This window comes from Otolemur garnettii, unplaced genomic scaffold (genome assembly GCF_000181295.1).
Source record: "Otolemur garnettii isolate 467f Iridium unplaced genomic scaffold, OtoGar3 scaffold00243, whole genome shotgun sequence".
NCBI classification, from domain to species: Eukaryota; Metazoa; Chordata; class Mammalia; order Primates; family Galagidae; genus Otolemur; species Otolemur garnettii.
The window spans coordinates 531,634-541,474 of record NW_003852638.1 but is presented as its reverse complement, the minus strand read 5'-3'; the positions used below and the strand labels follow the sequence as shown (position 1 = coordinate 541,474).

General features: G+C 40.3%; 1 pseudogene; it reads left to right on the top strand.

Moving 5' to 3' along the window:
* The first annotated feature begins 8,521 nt into the window (after positions 1 to 8,521).
* LOC111722376 lies at positions 8,522 to 8,895 on the top strand (annotated as a pseudogene).
* Positions 8,896 to 9,841: the final 946 nt, after the last annotated feature.

Below are 9,841 nucleotides of genomic sequence, written 5' to 3'. Positions count from 1 at the left end.
GTTGGAGGTTGCTATGAGCTGTAATGCCATGGCACTCTACCCAGGGGGACAGCTTGAGGCTCTGTCTCAAAAAAAAAAAAAAAAAAAAAAAAGATTTTTGGATCAACAAATGACAAAAAGATGACAGCAAAAGAAAGTAAAGCATTGCGGCAGCACCTGTGGCTCAAAGGAGTAGGGCGCTGGCCCCAGATGGTGGGTTCAAACCTAGCCCCAGCCAAAAAAGAAAAGAAAGCAAGGCATTGATGAGTGAAAACAAGAGCTAACAGTTACGACAGAGCCACATTTACCAATGTGTTGTCGAAGTTACTGTCCCTTCTTATGTGACTCCTTTGGGGATGTTTCCTATTTATACAGAATGTAAACATATCTGTTGATTTAACAAAACACTATTTTTTATTCCCAGTCTCCCCAGCCCTGGTAAATAGCCCAACATTCAGGCTTAATGGCTTTTATGTGAGTTGGAAGTGAGATCCTGGCTCTGCTTGTCACAGTTGTGTGCCTTAGGACAAACTTCCTACCCTCTCTGAATCCTAGTTTCCTGACTTCTGTGATAGGTATGAAGGGCAGTTATGGGGATTTAATGAGATAATGCACACCCCCTCCTGAGTACAGTTCCTGGCACTCAAAGCATGATCAGGGAAGTTGGGGTGAGTGATGTGGCAGCTTACTGTTCTTGATTGATCTGAATAAAGTTCCCACTTACAAACACCTGATGCAGAATAAAACTAAAACTCTTCAGGGTCATCAGCACCAAAATCTTAAACTCTTAAAGTGACAAAAAATAGCACACAAAATGCTTGCATAAGGTAGTTTGGGGTAAAGAAATGCAACAAACCCTGAAAGAAAAGCTGAGGGAGGCAGAAATGGGCACAGAAAGACACATTCAAGTGTTGGTGAAAGGAAGATGGCACATTGCTGTTGGGACTCCTTGAGCTGGATGCAGGTCCTTCCCTGGTGATTCAAGAAATTAGAATAGCCTGTCCTGAATTTGATGTTGCCCAAGTGTCCTCATAGTACCTGTTGAGAATGTGATCTTTTCTACTGCGGTAAAACCCTCCTTAATTGATTACCTCCCCACATTGACCACCACCTTCAGCTGACCTTTTTTTTTTTCTGATACAGAGGCTCAAGCTATCTCCCTCAGTAGAGAGTTATGACATCACAGCTCACAGCAACCTCAAACTCTTGGGCTTAAATGATTGTCTTGCCTCAGCCTCCCAAGTAGCTGTGACTACAGGCACCCGCCACAATGCCCAGCTATTTTTTTTGTTGTTGCTGATGTTGCAGTTGTCATTGTTATTTGGCAGACCCAGGCTTAAGTCAAACCCTCCAGCTCTGGTGTATGTGGCTGGTATCTGAGCCACTGAGCTACAGGCACCAAGTCAGCTGACCTATTTTCATAGACCAGACATGCACCACATATGTGTATTGGTACAGTAGGCCTAGTATCTCGTGTTTACCACCTCTGTCAGTAGGCTGACCAGTCTGTTACACTCCCTTGGGTGGTCAACTTACACCGGTTCTATTGTATTTTGTCTGAGTGTAGAAATGGAAAAACAAGGGATTGGATGGAAAGTATTTGTAGAAGGCTTTGTGATAGAGAGAGAGTGGGAGGAATGTGACTCGTGTGAAACAAAGTAACGAGCGTAAGAAGCCACGTTTGCTCATATCTGCTTAGCTGTGGAATTTCACCGAAGCCCCTGACTCTGCTGCTCTCCAGAAAAATGCTTTCAAGACAAAACAGGATAGAACTCACAGCTCCCCACATCTCTTGCCTAAGACACTCTATTCCTTAAAAGACAAATGGCCCTGGTCTTGCCTTTTCCTACACATAAGACAATGTCTGATGGGGTTAGGCATTATGTTTTTACAATCTATAACCAAATGTACTTTATAAATCTATATCCAGATAGACTCTTACACCCAAACTGGTGGGATTTTGCAAGTACTGAATCTTCACTGCCTGCATATAACTGAACTGAAATACTGTCTTGGTATAGTCTGACTGGACTGCTCCCAAGCTATAGGCTTCTATCTATAGTCTTCCCTTGGTCTATAGTAAGAATTCTGAGTAAAACTAACTTCGGTCTTCAAAGCTTGACCTTTTTCTCTTTGGTCAACATGCAGAAAGTGTGAGAAAGTTATTCTCATTTCACTTCCTCTCATCCTTCTCTCTACCAATTTCTCCCCAAACAGCATGGATGGGCTAGGTATCCTCCAAACTTGAACAGAAATGATACCAGTCTTTTGTTTTTAAGAGAGGATCTTGCTCTCTTAAAAGATAAGAGATAGAGGGTAGTGCCTGTGGCTCAGTGAGTAGGGTGTCAGCCCCATATACCGAGCATGGTGAGTTCAAACCCAGCCCCAGCCAAACTGCAACAACAAAAAAATAAAAAAAATTAAAAATAAAGTTAAATAAAAAAGATAAGAGATAGAGTAGAGTGGTGCAATCACAGCTCACTGCAGACTCAAATGCCTGGGCTTAAGCCTCAGCCTCTGGAAAAAGTAGGAATATAGGCACGCATCTCTGCTTCCCAATTATTGCTCTAATATGACATAATTGTCTTAGGCTGGTATAACAAAATACCATAAACTTGGTGGCCTATAAACAACAGAAATACATTTCTCACAATTCTGTATTCTGGAATGGCCAAGATCAAGACACCGGCCAATTGTGTGTCTGGCAAGGGGCCCTGGTTCTTCTTACCATGTCTTCATATGGTGAGGAACTTCTCCCAAGTGTCTTTAAAAGGGCACTAATCCCATTCATGAGAGCTCCCCCTCATGGCCTAATCACCTCCAAAAGCCCCCGTCTCTTAATACTATCACCTTGGTATTAGGATTTTAACATATGCATTTGATGGCACACAACACTCAGACCACTCAGTGCACAACATTCAGCACACAATACCACCACCATAGCAATAATGAAAGTTGTATTCTTTTAGCAGCTGGCACTAGAATTCATCTTATACAAGGCTCATCACTGTTGGAAAAATGCCACTGGTCATCCCACTTGGTCAAAAGGAGTTCTTGCAGGGTCATGGAGGTTGTGGCTTCTACAAAATTACCCTGCATGGGGTGAGATGTCTGTGACATTCCTGAAGTGGAAGAGGAAGAAGATAAACCAGAGAAGAGAATGTTAAAACAAGAGAGAAGAAAGGAGACTCAGTGTAGTGACAGAGGAGATTACCTCTCAAATTCTCACCCAAGCCACAAAGCCCATGAAGCCTAGGGAGTGGGTTAGGAGTATGAGTGGGGTCTGTGTCCCAGTTGACAGATCACAAAAGAGAGAGCAGACATGCAGAGGTAAAGCTAGAAGACAGCATAGCTTCAGCCTGTAGGTGGATGTCATAAAATATCATATGATTACACATTCCTTCTACTAAAGTCTCAACATAGTATAAGCAGGTATGGAAAGATGAAAAAAGATCTAAAGGAGATAAGAAGGTACCTACGCGGCATGCCAGGCAGAGGGGCACTGCTGTCTGTCCCTGCAGATGCATGATATACAAAGTCACACACCCATTAATATTTGTTGAACCCCCACCATGTGTCAGGCACTGTGCTAGGCTGTGGAACACCATGGTGAGAAAAACCAGAGTTCTTCTTCTTTTGGTGCTCCAGCACTGGTGGGAGACATGGATGTTAATTAAGTAGTTGCAGAATATTTCATAAAATGGCATTTGTGAGAAGTGCTATGAATGTGGTGTCATGAGAGGTCCTTCCCTAGTGATTCCAGAAACAAGAAATAAATGAATTTGGTTACCTTTAGGGGTGGAGGGAATGGAATGGAAAAGGTGGAAAGTGGATGGGTCCTATCGAGTGTAACTTTTTATATTGTTTTGAATTTTAATGCACACCAGGCTAGTCAGAGAGATTAGAGATGCTTCCGAGAATAAGTGATGTTGATCTGAGCAATGAATGATGAGACGACCTCAACTGGATGAAAAAATGAAAGAAAAGCATCCCAGGAAGATGTACAAAGGCCCTGGGGTGGTGAGTTTGAGGAGTGAAAAAAGGCATGGTGTCATTAAGGCAAAGAGAGCCCCAGGAGAATGGGCAGCATGAAGCTGGGGGTGGTGAACAGGAGGAACAGGCATCTCAGGGGCTTCAGAGCACTTGACTGAGTTTAGCCTTGATCTTCAGGGAGATGGGCAATCACTGACAGGAAATTTCCAACACAGTTTGAAAACAGCAGATGAGTCCTCTGTGTATGCAGAGTGTTTCTCCCTTTCCTTGACACGGCCATAAATTATAAATTTGACTTAGCCTGCGTAACTGAGTATGCCCCAGATGATAAAAGATTTTTACAACATTATTAACTTGGTAATTTTATTTAAATAATCGGTATGTTTTTAATGATTTTTTTCATCAACACACAAGAAAAACTGCAAATTCTGAACCACAACCGAAACACAGGTGCCCAGAACATAAAATTCACAATTCAATGTTTAACCTTCAGTTACTTAAAGAATACTGGACTAGACGTCTAACAGCCTGAGTTCTAATTCTAACTCTTCCTCTTTTGAGTTACACGGCCCTAAACAAATTGCTAAATCTTTCTCAGTTTCGATTTCCTCATCTACAAAATTGGGTAAAAATTCTTGCCAAATGTACCCCAAGAGATTAAAAGTGAGAGCCTTTTATAGCACAGCAATATATCAACAAAGAGATTATATTATCTGTTTTCCAAGTTGCACTAAAAACTACAGAACCTCTACTCTAATAATAAGTTTTTTAAATTTCATGTATCAAACTGTTTTGTAATACTGTCACAAAATAATGTTTTATCTTAAAAGCCATTGCCTTCTAATACATGATAAAACTAAGGCTTTTGTACATGAAACCACTGAGAGAGAAATTCTTTGAGTAGAAAGGTTTTGTTTCATTTCTTTTTTTTTTAAGCACTGATGAACAATTCAGCTCAAGTATCATCATCAAAGTTTTGAATAATTTTTTAAAGGAAAAGAACATATGATAAGATGCTCAAGGCCAGGCACAGTGGCTCACACCTATAATCCTAGCACTCTGGGAGGCACGGGGGGGAGAATCCCTTGAACTCAGGAGAATTGGAGATCTGACTGAGCAAGAATGAGACTTTGTCTCTACTAAAAATAAAAATATTATCCAGGCATCATGGCAGGTGCCTGTAAGTCCCAGCAACTTGGGAGGCTGAGACAGGAAGATGGCTTAAACCCACGAGTTTGAGGTTGCTGTGAGCTAGGGTGACACCATGGCACTCTACCCAGGACACAGAGTGAGACACTGTCTCAAAAAAAAAAAAGAAAGAAAGAAAGAAAAAGAAAAAGAAACAAGCAAACGAAAGATGCTAAAATCGGAAAAAAAGAACGACATGCTAAAACTATATGAGATGCTATTTCACACCTATTAAATTGGCAAAAATATATAAACTCTTGACAAAACAAAAAAGTTGTGGAAAAATAAACACTCTCATTTCTTCCTAGTAAGTACAATATGCAGAAGAATTGAGTAATACCTAGCAAAACTATATATATATAGTTTTAAATATATGAACATATATGTAAATACATGTATATATGTAAATATATGTGTGTATATATATATATATATATTTTCCCCCTCTGGTCCAAAAATCATACTTCTGGGAATTTACCCTGAAAATAAACCTTCAACAAAAGAAAACACATGCACAAAGTTATTCACTACAACATTATTTTTAATAGCAAAATATTGGAAATACCCCAAATGTTCATACATGGGTACACAGGAGTTTGATTGATAAACTATGGTATAAATATGGAAAAGATTTCTATTAAATCACATAAACTGATTTCCAAGATACACTACTAAGGGAAGGGGGAAAAACTGTTAAAGACTGTATGTAGTATATTATATTTTGTGTGATAAAGATAAAATATGTATTTATTCATTTATTTCTATTTACAAAAAGAATATAGAAAGGATAAACAAGGAGTAATGAATTTGGTTACCTATAGAGGATGAGGGACTGGAATGGAAAAGATAGAAAGTGGATGGGTCCTATCGAGTGTAACTTTTATTGTTTTGAATTTTAAACTATGTTAGTATTTTATATATTCAAAAAATAAAATAAAATTAAATCAACAAGAATGGGAAGATAAGGACCCAAAAGTGAAAGAAATGAATGAACCTGAAATAATCAACTTGATAATACAACTGCCAAGAAAACAAAATCCAAAAGTTTTCAAACTCAGTAACAAAGTATTCTGACTATATGACTTCACTGGGACATATTCTAAGACCACAACAAAAAAAAATTAATTTTACTTGTTTAAAGTGTAAGGATTGGGCTAGGCTCACTCTTGTAATACTAGCCCTCTGGGAGGACAAGAAGGGTGGATCACCTGAGCTCAGGAGTTGGAGACCAGCCTGAACTACAGTAAGGCCCTGTCTCTAAAAACAGGCAGGCCTTGGGCAGTGCCTGTGGCTCGGTGGGTAAGGCCTCATATACCAAAGGTGGCAGGTTCAAACCTGGCCCCGGCCAAACTGCAACAACAACAAAAATAAAGGAAATAGCCCAGCATTGTGGTGGGCACCTGTAGTTCCCGCTACTTGGGAGGCTGAGGCAAGAAAGTCTCCTAAGCCCAGGAGTTAGAGGTTGCTGTGAGCTATGATGCCACAGTGTGGCAAGGGTTATAAAGTGAGACTCTGTCTCAAAAAAAAAAAAAAAAAATAGGCAGGCCTTGTGGCAGGCACCTATAGTCCCAGCTACGTGGGAGGCTGAGGCAAGAGAATTGCTTGCAAGGGGAGGATAGTGTTAACAGGTTATAGGTGGGTCTTTTTAAAGAGTCTTTGAACTGTAATTGGTTGAAGAAATAAAACTCAAGTATTGGAATATTTTAAGTTAAGATAAGGAAGTCTGTTAATCAGAGATAAACCACCAGACATATAAAGACTTAAGTGATCTGGGAAAATAAATTGATGACCTGCAGGTGTGATTTATCCTTTGTCTGACATGGTCTTAGGCCTATTGATAATTTTGTATTTTATTGTTAAAATACAATACTAATACTAATTCCAAAAGTTAAGAAGTTAAGGTGCACCAGCACAGTGGCTCATCCTGTAATCCTAGCACTAGAGAGGCCAAGGCAGGTGGATAGCCTACACTGCTGGTAGGATTGCAAGCAAATACAATCTTTATGGAAAGAAGTATGGAGAAACCTCAAAGAACTAAAAGTCAACCTTCCATTTGATCCTGCAATCCCATTACTAGGTATCTACCCAGAAGAACAAAAATCATTTTATCACAAAGACATTTGCACAAGAATGTTTATTTCAGGCTGGGTGTGGTGATTCATGCCTGTAATTCTAGCACCCTGGAGGCCAAAGCTGGCAGATTGCTTGAGCTCACAGGTTCAAGACCAGCCTGAGCAAGAATAAGACCCTGTCTCTAAAAAAAGATATATATATAGCTAGGCATTGTGGTAGGTGCCTATAGTCCCAACTACTTGGGAAACTGAGGCAACAGACTCACTTCAGCCCAAGAGTTTGTGGTTGCTATAAGCTATGACACTATAGCACTCCACTGGGGGCAACAAAGTGAGACTCTGCCTCAAAAAAAAAAAAAAAGAATGTTTATTGCAGCACAATTCATAATGCCAAGTCATGGAAGCATCCAAATGCCCATTGAGTCTTGAGTACATTGGATCAACAAATTGTGGCATATGTATACCATGGAACACTATTCAACCATTAAAAAGATGGAGACTGAGGGCTCGGTGCTTGTGGCTCAAGTGGCTAAGGCACCAGTCACATACACCTAAGGTGGTGGGTTCGAATCCAGCCCAGGCCCGCCAAAACAACAATGACAGCAGCAACCAAAAAATAGCCGGGTGTTGTGGCAGGCGCCTGTGGTCCCAGCTACTTGGGAGGCTGAGGCAGGAGACTCACTTGAGCCCAGGAGTTGGAGGTTGCTGTGAGTTGTGATGCCATGGCATTCTACCCAGGGGAACAGCTTGAGGCTCTGTCTCAAAAAAAAAAAAAAAGATGGAGACTGTACATACATCTTTTTTGTTTACCTAGATGGAGTTGAAACACATTCTTCTTTGTAAGAATGTAAAAATAAATATCCAAGGGCAGGTGTGGTGGCTCACACCTATAATCTAGCACTCTGGGAGGCTGAGGTGGATAGATCACCTGAGCTCATGAGTTCAAGACCAGCCTGAGCCAAAGTGAGACTCTGTCTCAAAAAAAAAAAGAATCAATGTACACAATTAATAGTATTCCTATATACCTACACAGAAAAAAATCGAATGTACTCAATACTAATATGAAATCAATATATAAACAATAAAACACAAATATAGTCTAGTACAGGGGCAGGAGGAGGGGGTGAGGACAATTGGTAGAAGGAGGGAGGGCATTTGGTGGGATCTCACCTACTGGGCACAATGCAAGGGTGTATAGCGCACTCCTGGGTGAAGGGTTCTTTTACAACAGGAACTTTACCGTGGAAGTGAGGACAATGTAATCTAAAACATTTGTACCCTCAGAGGCTGGAGGTTGTGGTGTCTGCAGGTTAGAGGCATTTGGAGCTCCAGCCAGGATGATCGAGGTTGTTTGCAACAACTGTTTGGGGAAGAAGGCCCGTGTTAAATGCAACCCTGATGACACCATTGAGGACCTTAAGAAGCTGATTGCAGCCCAAACTGGCAATCATTGGAACAAGATTGTCCTTAAGAAGTAGTACACAACTTTTAAGGGCCATGTGTTTTTAGGAGACTATGAAATCCATGATGGGATGAACCTGGAGCTTTATTACCAATAGAGCAAAATTCCTTCCCCCTGCCCCATCTTGCTTTCCTCCCACACTACCCACACTGGTATGGATGCTTGTTTTTAAAAACTCATCTTAATAAAAACTTAGATATTACAGGGGGAAAAAAGTAACCTCATATTAATTTGAAATTAAAAAATAAATTTTTCTAAAAATGAGAATAAATACCTCTGAGCTTGGGGTTTGCCACCATCCTGAATAACTTTCTATATCTGCTAATCAGTGTGTCACCCCAATCACCCTCAAGTTTATTTTTCTTTCCAGCTCTCATGCCCATTGAAGTGGCTCTAATAACTATTTGCAAGAATATTATCTTTAATAATAATTTATTACCTTTAATAAATTAAATGTTAAAGATATTTTTAAAAATTAAAAAACTAGCCAGGCATTGTGGCAGGCACCTGTTGTCCCAGCTACTTGCAAGGCTGAAGCAGGAGGATCTCTTAAGCCCAAGAGTTTGAGGTTGCTGTGAGTTATGACTCCACAGCACTCTACCCAGGAGGACAGAATGATACTCTATCTCAAAAAATAAAAAAAATAAAAAAAGGTACAGTGCATAACTAGGTGTGTTTGCCCTCCCTTAAAGCAACTCAGCTTTAAGGTTTTTCTGTGGTTCCTTTGGCCAAGACATAGTCCGTTCAGTCAATTTACTAAGAGATGATAGAAATTTGAAAAATCCCCATTTCATAACTACCATAGTAAATTCAATTCAAGAGAGAATCATCTATTGATACTAAAACTATTGAAAGAAAGATGGGGAAACAGGATAGATATTCACACAGTCTTAAAGTATCACGTCACATGTTCCTTTTTTTTATATGAGACATAGTCACACTCTGTCACCCTGGGTATATGTAGTACCTTGGTGTCATCATAGCTCACAGCAACCTCTAACTCTTGGGTTTGAGTGATCCTCTTGACTCAGCTCCCAAGTAGCTGGGACTACAAGCACCCACCACCACCACTCACTAGTTTTTTATTATTTAGTCGAGATGGGGTCTTGCTCTTGGTCAGGCTGGTTTCAAACTCCTAAGCTCAAGC